Source organism: Rhinatrema bivittatum, chromosome 7 (genome assembly GCF_901001135.1).
Source record: "Rhinatrema bivittatum chromosome 7, aRhiBiv1.1, whole genome shotgun sequence".
Classification (NCBI taxonomy): domain Eukaryota; kingdom Metazoa; phylum Chordata; class Amphibia; order Gymnophiona; family Rhinatrematidae; genus Rhinatrema; species Rhinatrema bivittatum.
Genome location: NC_042621.1, coordinates 77398071 through 77413675, shown reverse-complemented (window position 1 = coordinate 77413675; position 15605 = coordinate 77398071). Strand labels below are relative to the sequence as shown.

At 42.0% G+C, this 15605-nt stretch overlaps 1 long non-coding RNA gene across 1 annotated transcript in view; it reads left to right on the top strand.

The window, feature by feature from the left end:
• LOC115095191 overlaps positions 1-15373 on the top strand; it is a 64784-nt gene extending 49411 nt beyond the window's left edge. Inside the window, exon 3 of the long non-coding RNA XR_003857713.1 lies at positions 14811-15373. This is a non-coding gene — a long non-coding RNA (uncharacterized LOC115095191). The remainder of the gene's footprint in view (positions 1-14810) is intronic.
• Positions 15374-15605: the final 232 nt, after the last annotated feature.

Genomic DNA, 15605 nt, shown 5'->3' with positions numbered 1-15605 from the left:
CACTCCCACTGGGGCATGCCAAGACTCACAGGCACATCTACCTACACTGAGAGCATGATCTATCTATCTATTTATTTATTGCCCGTCCTTCCTATGTTCAGAAAGGCAATGCAAAATCTGGACATCAGCAGGGTTTGAGATCAGATGTGCTGAGGGCCTGAGGTCGTCACTGCTGCCAGTCTAGCAAAGAGCAAAACTATTAGTACAAGGAAAATTTGGTAGCCTCCCTTACACAATATAAATCTAAGGCAAAACGCTCCTTTTGTAGAAGGGGCTCCACCATTCTCTGTCTTGTATGAAACTTTGAAAGTAAAACTCTATTTATGTAGCCAGTTCACTTTGGATACTGAGCCCAAATTCTGAGGCACATGGAATTTAATGAGTTATGAATTGTTGGGGTGTATGTCAGTGGCATAGTCCTTGGAAAACTGCACCCACAAATAACGTACAAATTGAGACTTCTTCAAGTAGTATTTTTTCTACATGTCAGCCAAAATCAGCGGTACTGTCAAACATTTATATATCTCAAGCAAGCATTTGACATTTTCTTTTCTTCCCTTGGGGTAGCGCATGATATCATTAAAGAGCAAGGGTTGCTGAATGTGTCTTGACCTTACAACAGAGAGAAAAAAAACAAAGTATGAAGTGGAAGACTCTGTACAAATTTTCCAGAAAAGGAGTGGAAATGTTCTTGAACTTTGATGAAAAGTTTCTGCAGATTTGCAGTGACCCAGGAGACGAGGCAGGAATTTATCTGACAGGGAATGTGAGTGTGCAAAATAAGTGGCATTGCTAATATTCAGTCCGAAAATAAAACAACATTTCAAAGCCCCCTTCAAAAAAAACAAAAAAAACCCAAACACAAGCTGAGGGAAAATCATCAGCCAACTGTCAGTATTCCTGGTTGTTGACTGCAGGAAAGCAGATTACTTTGGCCCTGATAATCTGCCACCACTGTTCGTTTCCTCGTCAGGTGCAGTATTTCTCATAAGTAACAATAACACTTGGCTATACACAGGTCCCACCTCTTCACGATTTCCCATTCACTACTGAGACTTCAGAAAGATTTGGACAATACCACATAAACCAATATTCTAATCACCCAGACTAAGCACTGAGGATTTGTCACAGTCAATACAAAAGTCCAGGAGGGAGAAGACAGTTTTCAAATTTGCAAAGCATATTTCATTACTGAAAAGTGTATTGGAAAGCAAAAGAGAGGCTTAACTTTCAAACATCTCCATGTGGCTCCACGTACATTAATGTAGGGGTCCTCGGAGAATTGCTTAAGTCCCATGGGATACCTGGGAATATAGCTTAGAAGTATTTATTAAGGCCACAGTCTTATCTACCTTCATTTTAAGGACAAAGAACGCCGATAAATATTGGCATACATCCAGATCTGATAAAGGGCTGTACTGAAAGTAATGTATCCACCCCATTCGTTATATCTAGTAAGGCCCTGGTGGAAATGACGTATAGAACTATGACAGCTATCAAGTCAAAGTATTCCATTCCACCTCGCGATTCAACCCTCCAGGTATCACGGTTTGCCACTGATAAATTCAATTTTTCTCTTTCCATGATAATGATTGAGTGACATTCCCACCACTCCTCAATGAAATAAGGTGCATCCTCACACATGGGGGCACTGGGACTGCCCTGTCGCCACAGCTTTTAGAGCAGCACAGCCCTGCAAGGAGCTTCAGAGGACAGCGCCAATGTCCTTATGGCACTAGGCTAAGTAAGTCCTGGGTAAAGAGCAGCCAAGGTTACAACTCTTTAGCAATAAACTGTCATTGGCTGTGACAAGTATTGTGGGGGGGGGGGGGGGGGGGGGGGGAGGGGGAAGGTCCAAAAGCAGAACTGCACATATTGATGTTAGAAAGGACACTAAAGAGCCTCTGTAATAGTGGGTCAAGGATTATCTGCCATGAATTTAAACATAAGAAAAATACCACTGAGAGATCGGGAAAAAGTATCTAAATTAGATGCATCAGATGATTTAGATTTATTAGATTTTATATTTATTTATTTATTTATTTATTTTTAGTTTTTATAAACTGACTTTCCTGTATAAAATACATATCACACCGGTGTACAGTGAAAAACAAACTGTCGCCACGTGGGCGGCTTACATTATAACAAATAACATTTTAAATAACATAATAAATACATTTAACATTTTAACAGATAACATAAAGATTAGAGGAGATTAGAGGAGATTACAGTAAACAATCGGGGTTGATTAAGATTCAATGATGAGCTCTTCCAGAACTTATGGAGAACAAGTGGGTCTGGTCAAAGGCTAAACTGATATAGTATTAGCTCATCCTGTTCTTAGTTCTCCGGGAAAGCTTGTGTGAAGAACCAAGTCTTTAGTTTCTTTTTCAATGTATTATGGCAGGATTCAAGGCGAAGGTCTGGAGGGAGTGAATTCCAGAGTGTGGGGCCCGCTGTGGATATTGCGCGTTTCCTTAGTGAGGTTTTTGCCGGTTGGGTGATTAGCAGGTTCTTGTATGCGCTTCTGGTTGGTTTCTTGGAAGTGTGTAGTTGGAGTTGGTAAGTTAAGTTGAGAGGCGCGATGTTGTGAAGGGCTTTGTGTATCATCATAATGGTTTTAAAGTGAATCCTGTATTTAATCGGTAGCCAATGGAGCTGCTGAAGGATGGGGGTGATATGTTCCCTTTTTTTGGTGTTTGAGAGAATTCTGGCCGTGGCGTTCATTACCATCTGGAGTGGTTTGGTGGTGCAGGCGGGAAGGCCCAGAAGGAGAGAATTGCAGTAGTCCAGTTTTGGGAGTATGATGGCCTGTAGGACCAGACGGAAGTCTCTGTAGTTTAGTAGTGGTTTTAGTTTCTTTAGTGTCTGCAATTTAAAGAAGCATTCTTTCGTGGTGTTATTTACGAACTTGTTGAGGTTGAATCTGTTGTCCAGCAGTACACCCAGGTCTCTTACTTGTGGGGCGGAAGAAGTGACTGGACCTTGGCTAGCCATTGGAGCGATGGGTGGCGAGTGATTTTCAGGAGCTATGAGTAGGATTTCTGTTTTGTTCGTGTTTAGTACCAGGTTGAGGCTGGTGAGTAGGTTATTGATTGCTGTGAGGCATTTATTCCAGTATGCCATAGTTATGTGTAGAGATTCAGCTATAGGAATGAGTATTTGAATGTCATCCGCATAAAGGAAATGTGTTAGCTTGAGATTGGTAAGTAGGTGACAGAGTGGGAGAAGATAGATATTGAAAAGTGTGGGTGACAGTGAGGATCCTTGCGGTACTCCCATCTTGGATTCTATGGGGTGAGACTCTTTGTTGTTCACTTTGACCTTGTAGAACCTGTTATCTAGAAATGATTTGAACCATTTGAACGCTGATCCTGTAATGCCTATATCTGAAAGACGCTGAAGTAGGCATGTGTGGCTCACTGTATCAAACGCTGCGGATAGATCCAGTAGAGCGAGGAGGCATTGTTGACCTTTTTCCAGATTGAATATAATGGTGTCTGATAGTGAAGCTAGTAGGGATTCGGTGTTCCGGGTTTTACGGAAACTGAATTGGTTTGTGGTGAGGATGTTGTTATCATCGAGGAATTCTGAAAGTTGTCTATTTACAATTTTCTCCATAATTTTGGCGATCATTGGTAGGTTTGCTATAGGTCTGAAGTTGGCTGGGTCAGTATATTTTATATACCATCACTAAGGACCCATCGTAACGGTTCACAACAAAATAAAGCATCATTCTTTATCAAAATACATCACTGATAAACCTAAAATACATCATTAATAAATCTTAAATATACTGTAATTAAGCTAAAATACATCTTAAATAATCCTAAAAATACTTTTATAATACAATAAAATGACTAAAAGTACAGTATAATACATAGATGAATAATATGAATCCTCTCACAAATTATCCAACAAAAATCTGTAACCATAATTTTGACGGGTGTCAGTCAGCAAGCCAGATTCAACCTCAACAAGTTCGTATACACATAACTTTGCCGGTCTTCTCAATCATCCACCCAATTTTTGTAAATTTTTTATGTGCAAATAAACATTCTTAAAATTGTATCAAACATAAAGTTCAACAAGCCCAGTCCATGATGACCCAATATCCTGACATTAATTAATGTTTCATCCTGGGACTGTTTCAGGGGACAGAGAAAAACTTTAACATAAGCATCTATACTTATCTGCTGGTGTTCAGTATCGGACCATCTATCAGTCTCAGAGAATCATAGTAGAAAACAAATAATAAAACCAGAAAACCAGTACAAAAGATAATTAAAACACCATGATAGGACTTAAAATATAATAGTTGTAGGATGGTTAATAAGGAACAATAAAATTAAGAGCAACAGAACTAAAATAAAATAAACAGTTAACACTAAATAACGAGAACAAGATCACTGCGCAGGAGAACATGGGGTTGATTAAAGGAAACACATTTAGTAATTCCAATCCAAGAAGATAATGGAGATGAGCAGCTGAAGTTGAAATGCACAGTAAGATGGCAGAGTAGTAGAAGGCAAGAACTCACTTAGGACTCATGATGGGACTTGGAAAGGAACAACGTGAGCCCATTTGGCTTGTGCTCCCTCTGCGCACAATAAGCTGGTGGCAATTTGGAAGTGATCTCAGGATGCCTGGGTGCGATGGGGGAATTGTGGCCCTTCCCTTCAGGATGCCACGGAAGTGAGGCAAGTAGTAAAACTGTAGAAACATGGTAAAAACGTACAATAGCAGGCAGGTAGATGTCACTGGAGAAGGCAATCAATTTATTGGGTCTTTGGACCTGGAAGTGATGTCGGTAAGTTGAGTCCAATGGGGGATCATGGTCCCATCCCTTGGGATGCTGTGGGAATGTGAGACAAGTAGTAAAAATGTAGAAACAGGGTGAAAACTTACCAGAGTAGGCAGGCAGATGTCACTGGAGCCAGGGCAGATGAGAACCAATGGGTAACCTTTTGATTCAGCATTGAAGTCTGCAAAAAAGAAGTGGGGTTTACAGTCCCTCCTTGGTACTGGCTGCTGCTTGCTTTCCATTTGCTGCATTTTAGGGTGTTTCATACTGTTTCATTTTTATTTTTAGAACTGCAAAGCTAAAACTTTCATGAGCTGTTACTGTCTTTCTATTTGGGTTGTGTTCTTGCCTGACCGCTATCATGTGCTAACTATCATATGGTTTATTTAAACATCCAGTTGTATATGACCGGGCATGCCTATGTGAGCTACCGTCACCCAAGTTACTCCTGGTAGTTACTCTCCCGCTAACGGTGACAAAGGTGGTAAAAGGCAAAAATGTATTTAATGGGGTTTCTGATGTTCAGTAGTTGAGCCACTAGATGATGTGAACAGAATGAGAGAGATTTTCCTCTACATCACAGATGGTAACCTAGGCACCCTAGGCAACCGCCGAAATTCGCCTAATGGACCTGGGCGTATGATCAACAAGGAGACCATGGTTTTTCTGACCCTGATTTTCCTAATGCTGTGTCTTATTTTTTTCAATTCTTGCCTGGATTCTGATTTTTTTACCGTTTTTACCGTTTTATTTATGCAGTTTCGAATAATATTACAAGAATAGTCTTGATGAAGAAAAGGAAAGAAAATAGAAATGTACAGCAAATTCAATCAAGTGAACATAGGAAATACAAATCATTTCATACTTTCCAAAAGTCCACAAGAGATGATCCAATAAGACTTCTCCCAGGAATTTCCAACAAGGAAAAACTAAATAAGAAAAATGGTGCTAAATAAAGCAGGGATATTAATGTTGAGGATACTCAACCCTCCAGCTGGAGTGAATCAGGCAGCGGTAATTCAATTACCTCTGGCTATTGAACCGTCTTATCACTGAGGAAAAGAGTCAGTTGCGAGGGCAGCAGGAAAATATATGAGAGGCCTTTGAATTTAACAAGACATTTACACGGAAACTTTAAAAGAAAAAAGGCGGGGAGACCACATGATCCGATGTGCGGGTAGGATGCTTGCCCGACCTGCTCCTGGTCCCCCGTCCCCCCCCCGAATCGGGTCATTTTTCGCGGATTTCTGGCGCTTGAAGTAGCGCATCGCCTCCCTCGTGGCTTCCCAATGAAACCTAGATGATTTCTGGCAGAGCAGCGGCGACATGTCTAACATGTCTGGCAAGCTGCAGCGCGAAAAAAGCTCCCGGGGAAGACGGCTGAATCCAAAATGGCCGCCGGGTGCTCTGAGCCCGAGTCAGCGCACGGCCAGCAACAATGGAGCTTTGGTGGAAGAAGTCACCAGGGCGGTGGTGCAAGCGTTGGACACCTGTTTTCAAGCTATTTCCCCAGCAAATCACTACAGGAATTGAAACACTATCGGAAATCCAAAAACAAGTCGAAGACACCCAGACCAGGATTGTGGGCCTTGAAACTGATACGCAGGCCCTGGCACAGCAAGTAAAGGCGATGGAGGCGAAGGTAGAAGGACCTAGAAAATAGGTCATGCAGGAACAACCTGCGATTCCTAGGTTTTCCTGAATCCATATCGGACTGTGACCTGACTTTCCTAATGGAGGGCTGGCTACTGGACGAACTGGGGCTCCAGAACCTTCGAGGTCAGCGCAACGTGGGACGGGCGCACAGACTGGGGGCAAGTTGACCTGGTAACTCACTGGTGGTCTAACTCTGGGTGTATACCAGGGATAGGTAACTTCAGTCCTCGAGTTCTGTAAATCAATCGGGTTTTCAGGATATCCACAAGGAATGTGCCTGAGATGCATTTACATACAGTAGAACTAGTGAATGCAATTCATTTCATTCATATTCGGTGCGGATATCCTGAAAACCCGATTGATTTACAGAACTTCAGGACTGGAGCTATCTACCTCTGATGTATATCCTCCTCTTCCTAACTCTTTCGCTTTTCTTTGTTTCTTCGCTTACTTAGTTGCACAGCAACAGCCCTGCCTATGCTTTGTTAATCTAGGGTTTAGCATCAGTCTTTATTCATATAAATATTTCAGGGAGAGGAAGCCTCCTAAGGGTACTCCTCTGAAAACCTAAAAAACAAAGGGGCAGATTTTCACCAGGCCTATGTTGCATAGGCTCGGTGGCACGCGCAAGCCCCGGGATGCGTGTAAGTCCCGGGGCTTTCCTGGGGAGGGGGCGTGTCGGGGGGAGCGTGTCGCGGCGGCTTGTCATCCGAGGACGGGGCCGCGGGCATGGTTCCGGCCCGGAGGCGTTTCGGGGCGTGGCTGAGGCCTCCGAAACTGCTCCCGGGCTGGGGAATCGTGCGCCGGCAGCTGGCCGGTGCGTGCGAGTTATGCCTGCCTTGGGCAGGCGTAACTTTTATAATAAAGGTAGGGGGGTGGTTTAGATAGGGCTGGAGGGTGGGTTAGGTAGGGGAAGGGTGGGGAAGGTGGGGGGAGGCGGAAGGAAAGTTCCCTCCGAGGCCCCTCCGATTTCGGAGGGGCCTTGGAGGGAACGGGCAGCGCGTGCAGGGCTTGGCACACGCAAGGTGCACAAATGTTCACCCCCTTGTGCGCACCGACCCCGCATTTTAAAAGATATGCGCGGCTACGCGCGTATCTATTAAAATCCAGCGTACTCTTGTTTGCGCCGGGTGCGCGAACAAAAGTACGCGCGTGCGTATTTTTTTTTTAATCTGCCCCAAAGAGTGGAAGTAGTTTGTCTCTGAAACATCTGAATAATGTAATATTTGGATTGCTTCATTTAAGCAGATTTTTGGAAATTCTCCAGTTTCCTCCATGCAATGGACCTCATCATTTCAAAATAACCCTAACTCCTGGACTTCTGGCTATTTTTCCTCATGGGGAGGAGCCATGGCATCTCCACCCCCTGCCTATGGTCATTTCCTTGGGAGGAAGAAAATCCCCTCTACATCCATGGTCTCAGGCCTCTCCCCTGGCCAAATGGTGCACAGGCTAGTCACTCCAGACCACTACATTTTGGAGGTCCCTTCCTATCCCAGCCCCATACCCCAAATGCAGGACTCCCAAGAGGAGAAGAGGGGAAGAGCCAAGTCCTGCAAAAAAACTATCCCTTTTAACCTCCAACTATATTCCATATCATCAATCACACACCAGGGATTCTTAAAGGAATCCACACATTCCATAACCCAGCAAAAGTTAACGCAAAACTTTTCATTGCACACCCTATAATATGCCATCCAATAGTCATTTGCTCTAATTGCAATTTCAGCATTCAAACACATTTCCCTGTCCTATTCAAACCCTCTCCCCTATCCTCGTTCATTGTAATTTCCTTCTTCTAGTTACTTGTAAACCGGTGCGATGTGTCCTACGAATGCCTGTATAAAAAAGTTCATAAATAAATAAATAGATAAATAAATACATTTCTCAGGCATGTAAAACATGATAGGTCCTAGGTCTCCCCCACCCAGATTATCCTGTGCTCCTGGAAACCGAAAGGAAGGTCCAATTTGGGGGTCTCCTCACCCTGGAAGGACTCAGAGGAGGAAGCTCAGAAGGGAGGTGCTGTGTCTGTCGCACAAAGTGGGGCCCTAGCTATCCATGCCCAGCATGCTGCTCGTTAATTACCACGTTCCAAGGCTCCTGCATGCTTAAGAGTCACTGCTGATGACTCTTGTTGATGTGAGGTGCTGGGAACAGAACCCAGGTGCTGACCTGGATCTGAGCATCAGGCAGGGCTGGATTTAAGAGAATGGCATCCATAGGCAGAGGACTGAGTATGTTTTGCCCCTGGAAATCAAAGAGTTACAGGAGGCATTCCATTTTGCAGCTCCTTCCAAATTTGCACCCAAGGCATGTGACTTTGCCTAAATCCAGGCCTCGTAGGGGTGACATTTCCATGACACGCCTGATCGGGTTTCAAGGCACAATGGTTGTGAAACACTATCCTATGGTGTGATAAAATACTATAATATGGTGAAGGTTCATTGCAAAGTGCCTGGACAGAAGGCCTTCAAACTTTAGATCCTTTCCCCTAACAAAATAATCTGCATTTTCCCAGTGACATAGATGTAACACTATGACATTTTTTTCTTGAATCCCTTCTCCATAACTTTCCTAATTACCTGAAGTGGGGATTACACTTGTGATTTATGGTATTTTTCATACTTGTGTCCATCCATTCCAGTTCACTAATAATTGTGATAGAGAAATTCTGTCATTAATAATGTTGTTTTTTACCATTAATGTACAAGCATGCGAATACATTAGGAGTGATGGGAGGAGAGAGGGGGAAGGCAGTAATACATTGGGGCAATAAGGGGAAAGCTGAGAAGAGTGATTTAGCATTATTGAACAATCACATTTTTTCCCCTTTCAGTTTTGTTTTTTTTTTTCTTTTCATCTTTCCATACTTGACAACCCAGACTAAATAAGCAGTGATCATGCTGCCCTCTTCTGGTAATAACTTTATTGTTTAACTTGGCAGCTGAATTTTGTCTCTTATTTTTTTGACTAGTATTGTTGCTTTAATAAACCTTGGCATTGATGTTGGGGGTAGATAAGAGGGGTGTCAAGAACCCATGGTATGGCTAAGAATTTTAGTTTTGCCACATGTCCATGTCTCTTGCTGCTACTAGTTAGGTGTGTGTGTGCATGGTCATTGGTTGTGAGCTGCTGTCACCTAGTGTTTTCAGGAATGTGGTGACTGAATAAAGACTTTCACATAAGGAAATTGCATTATTTTTGTCATTGCTAGGTGTCATTTTTACCTGAAAATATCTGTGTTTTATTGTTGGTTTTAACAGCATTTTTTCCTAATATTTTGTTTCTAGTGGTTTGGATTGTTTAGATTTGCAGAGACCTATAAACTAACTTGAAATGCTAATCAGTCTGACTTTAGAGGCTCATCCATCCCACTGGCTGGTTTTCTTATACAGCCTTTTAGAGGGCAGAGATTGAAATGTATTGGCCTCTGCTGAATTCTGGGAGATTACAGGGAACATAACATCACCATAAAGCAACACAATTCTTCTTCTCTTTGCTTCCTAATGACTTCACGGAAACCATTTATCGTGTTTGGGTGTTTTGACCCGTTTTTAAGCTCCACGAAGCAGACTGTCTCTTATACATGTATAGTATGTACTGTGAACATCTTGCAGCACTATAGCAATGTTAAGTAGTAGTAGTAGAGCCTGTGTTTCTATTTATAGCTGGCTAAGTAGCGACTTATTCAGCTAAGTGGTGGCTACTGAATATCTGGCCACACTCAGTGGTTGCCATTTAGCCAGATAAGTTCCTTATCCAGCTAAGTACAGTAGATAGCCGGATATTTAGTAGATGGGCAGTGGGCGGTTTGGACAGTGCTACTTATCTGGTTAATGTAGCCAGATAAATAGCAATATTCATACTTATCCAGTTAAGTTAACCAGATAAGTTAGATCTGTCATAGTGCATCTGCCCTCCTGCTTCCTTATATCCTTCTCTAGCATCCATTTCTCCTGTCTTTCTGTCTCTCTTCCTTAGCATCTGCAATCCTCCTTCCTACTCCCTTAGCATCTGACTTCTCTTTCTTCCTCATCAGCCTCCCAGAATTTGTCTTCTTACTGAGCATCTGCTCCCTTGTCTCCATCCTCCCACATGCAACTGTGGGCCCTTGTTAGGCCACAGAAAACAAATCGGAAGCCGATCCAGTTGGCTGTATAGCAGAGAAGAAACGGAGATCGGTGTATATAAAATGCCCTGTATTTGAAATTTGCCCGACTCTGGCTGAGTTTCGCTCTGTGGTCGAGAGCTGCCTCGGGGGCAATAAACGTTAGCAGGGCTCATCACGTGCCCGCAGGTTGATGTTATTGTATTAACGTATCCACTTTTGGAATTTTTCAGTCTTATTCTGGTAATGCACACATCGTTATGCTGCAGCATGTGATTATGCAGTGTGGCTTAGCGGCTGAATCGGCTGAGAAACAGGCTACAGGAATTATTACATTAGGTGGCTTTCATACCCTATGCCGCACTGCATAATCACATGCTGCAGCATAACGATGTGTGCATTACCAGAAGAAGATTGTAAAATTCCAAAAGTGGATACGTTAATACAATAACATCAACCTGCGGGCACGTGATGAGCCCTGCTAACGTTTATTGCCCCCGAGGAAGCTCTCGACCACAGAGTGAAACTCGGCCAGAGTCGGGCAAATTTCAAATAAAGGGCATTTTATATACACCGATCTCCGTTTCTTCCTTGTAGGCCACTACAGTCTATTTTCCAGCAAGTGGAGGTTCTGGGGGTGTATCTAGATTGTGAGTGAAAGGAAGTTCCTTTTCCCCAAAATGGGATGTTTTTGGAGGAGGTATTTAAGGCGCTTCCAGAAGCACTGGGAGAAGTCTGGAGTTGAGCTGAGAGAAAGGAGTTCTGAAGCTGATGAATGTAGACTTGGAAGTTTAGGCCTTGAGGACTTCTAGGTTAATGAGTTCTAGGAGTTGGTTCAGGTTGGGGAAGCAAAGGGAATTTTCCCATTAGGAGTTCAAGACCATTATGGTGATATAGGACCTTCCTGTCTGCAGGGAGCCTTTTTTTTTCTGCCTAGAGTTCACAACTGGGAGGTTGTGTACTGGATTGAAGAGTCAGTAGTTATTTCATCTAGGGCCTTGAACAAGTAATGGGCCATGGAGGAGGCCTAGAAGAGTGATATTCCTTTGGGACTGGTAATTCAATCAGCATAAGAAAATGAGTAACCGTTATGAGTTTCTGTGAATTGGATAAGAAGCTTGATTACTGTTTTCTGTAATTTGGGCTTTTTATTGGATTTTCTCTGCCTTTATTACCTTTTTGAATGTTACAATAAATTCCTTATTTCTGTTTTGAGTAGGGACTGCTGTTTTTTTTCTGGCGTGTGAGTCTTCTTGGACTCTAAGCAATAGCTATTCCCAAATGCTGCAGATAGGTTTTTTTCATCCCTGTAGCACTCAAAAGTGATCCCCAGTAAAGGGGGAGCTTACACAACATTAACTGTGATCATAGGAACTGAATATATTAGACATCACAACTTGTGCATAAAATATACTGTACATACAAATAATATAGGCGGAGGATGTTTGGATCCACTGGAACCTGTGTCCTGATGTACACCTATACTATGCCGGAGAAGTCCTGGACTTTCCTACTGTCTCTTCCTGTTATTGGTCTATTGCCTTCTGGGGCCCAGATTCACTACTGAGTGGCAGAAGCTTGGGCCTCCACTCCTTTCCACTCTGTTTTCTCTGTCACCAAGTTGACACAGCAAGCAGATTCAAAACTCGTAGGGCAGCACATCTCACAAGATCAGCAAGTGGAATTGTCACGCCACAAGATTTGAACGTGCTCGCGGTACAGGCACAGTGACAGAGGAGGTAGAACGGCGGGAAGTGGAGGGACAGGCTCCTACCGCTCCTCTTGCTAACAGCTGTGGATCACTTCTGCTGCCAGGCCTGGAGATCCCCACCAGCTATGCTACTTTTCCTGGTGGCTGATCCTGCACATGGTGCACTCTGGCTGGAATGGAAAAGGGAGGGCAAGCACATTTTTTGGGGGGAGCACTTGCCCCTGCTTGCCATCCTGTAGAGATGAAGGAGAAATAGAAATATTGTATTTATTTAATTACCTTATTTTAAAAGTTTTATATACCGCACTCCACAATGGGATTTGATCGAGGGGGTTTACATTATCACGTCCATAAATAATAAAACAATCAACACAAATTGTGGTACAATAATTAAAAACAAGTCAGAAAAACAATAAATCATAACATCGCAAAGCAAATAGCAATAAAGACATCACACCTTGTAAGTTTAGTACATGTGACCATAAATCAATCTACATCGTCAGAAAGCAAGGGTAAAGAGATAAGTTTTCAGATTTTTCTTGAACTTCTTAACATTAGATATTAATCTGAGTGAACTGGGCATAGCGTTCCAAAGAATGGGACCTGCGACAGAGAAGGCACGCCTTCTGGTGAGGTCAAGCATAGCTAATTTGACTGTTGGAATCTCGAGGAGGTTTTGTTCATTGAGCGGAGGTGTCTCCCAAGTTGGTACATATGTAGATTAGAGCATAGCCAGATTGAAGATTTTTTTATGTAAAAGATTGTGAATAATAGTAAAAACTTTGTATTGTATACGTTGGGGCACAGGAAGACAGTGTAGCGAAAAGAGGACAGGAGTTATGTGCTCTCGATGGCTCATACTCACAAGCATTCGGCCAGCAGCGTTTTGAGCTAGTCGTAATGGATGTAAGGCATTAGCTGGGAGTCCCAGATATAATGACTTACAGTAGTCTAAGCTTGTCAGAATTAAAGCCTGAAGAACTGAGTGAAAATCACTTGGATACAAAAGAGGTTTAAGCTTCTTCAACAAATGAATCTTATAGAATGTAGTTTTGACTACTGAGGATATGTTTTGTGACATGGATAGTTCGGCATTCAGAATGACCCCAAGATTGCAGGCTTTAGTTGATATGAGAAGAGAATGACCATCGAGTATTAGGTTAATTGGTGGATGGTGTGAAGAGTGAGGAATTGTGGATAAGTATAGGATTTCAGTTTTGAAAGTGTTCAGCTTTAAGCGTTTATGGGATAAATAGAGCTAATGCAAAGGCTAACAAATGATAGTGTATTGGACCAGGATGTACTGTAAGGGATGAAAAACTGGATATCGTCAGCATGGATTTTAAAATCTACACCAAGACCTGCGAGAAGATGGCAGAGGGGGAGTTGGTAAATGTTGAACAGAAGAGCCGAGAGCGATGACCCTTGTGGTACACATGATGAGACTGTGTACCAATCGGAGCTATGTGAGCCAATGTTTATTTGCTGAGGGCGATTGGACCAAAATTAAGTGAACCATTTAAGAACTGTATAGGTAATACTAATAGTGTTAAGGGTAGTAGCAACTGCCACTCCATGCAGGCTACCCCCAAGCCTTCAAGCAGAAATGTAAACTTTAAGTGTAATAGTAAAGTTGCCCCTTTGGAATTCCATTATTGTTCATGTCGTCACCACTTCTTCCTGGAGGGAATTCCATGCATCCACCACTTTTTCCATGAAGAAATATTTCCTGACATTGCTCGTGCGTCTCCTCCTTTGGAGTTTCATATCATGACCTCTAGTTTTGCAGCTTCCTTTCCATTGGAGATTTGATTTTTGGGCATCAATAATTGCTTTCAGGTGTTTGAAGGTCTAAATACTATCTCTCTCTTGTCTGTTTTCTCTTCCAGGGTATCCATATTAAGATCCTTCAGGCTCATCTCATATGCCTTTCCATAGAGACCTCACTTTTTAGTCACTTTTCCCTGGAGATAGCATCAACCTCGTCTCAGCCAGGGGTCCACCGAACAACAGTTCTAATACAGGGATAGTGACATCTTTTGGCCAGACTGGGGACAATGCCACAATAGCATATAAAACATTTAAAAAATATGAATCATTTAATGGCGGGGTTCTCATGATTATATATAAAAAGGCCTTGAACATTGTGGTATATTTGCTACACTGATGTATTAAAAACACTACATGTGTTCATTTTTTTGTATGTGGCATTTTCATTATTGATACATTTAAGAATAAACACAACAGGCTTGAATAAACAGTAACTGTAGATAGAAGAACATTACAATATACAGTATTTAGGTGGCTGTACTGTCTAAAGCATATTGTATTCTATTCTTTGATTTATATGCAGTTTTTTTTTTCACAATGACTCTAAATCTGGATTCTATTTCATTTTTGTGCTTGGCATTTTCCTTTGGGCTTCCAAACTCAATTGGAACTGGAGCGTGAATTTGGTGCCATGATCTTTCATTCACAATCACCTGGAGATTTCTCCTCTAATTTATATTTCTTCCCAACCCACTTAGCACTGTCACTGCAGCAACAGTCTGTGGATGGGAGTCTCCAGAACCCTGCAATCATGTGTCCTAAATAGGGCCAATGGGACTGTGAATAATGCTATTCCGGCAATATCTAAGATCTACTATATTCCATCTTCAAAGAATAATAAAGAAGCTGAGGCACAAGGATTAGAACCGGCTACACATCTAAACCTAACCGAGATGTTGGAAAACTCGTTTGAAACATCTATTGAAACCAGGGCAACTCTTTTGGTGACTTTTACATTTATATCGGAAAGAGACTCTGTATTGAGACTTTACTTTAGAAATTCAGTTACAATTTTACGGTCAGACAGTTCGTGTCTTTCCAGATATTGTGAGAATAACCCAAGAGAGAAGGAAAACATTTCTTGATATGAGGAATGAAGTAGTGACTAGGGGAGCTAAATTCAATCTACGCTTCCCATGTAAATGCATCATCCTCTTTCAAAATGCTAAATATATATTTGTAGATCCTATACAGCTCCATGAGTATCTAAACTCACACTTCTAATATGTTTCTCAAGGGAGGGGTAGGCTGTTAAAGAGATGGCAGCGGATTATGCTTATATGTAATAAATATTGGTATTTCTTTTATTTTCTGCCTTTTCTCAGTCTTGACTCCCTCCCATCTTATGATATTCAGAGATGTATAATTTTCAATCTAGATATGAATATAATATGGATTGTATTGTCAAATATTTTCCTTTTTTTTTCTCTGTATTTTTCTGAGAACATTGTTTTTGATGTTATTTGTATAATTCAATAAAAATAAAATAAAAA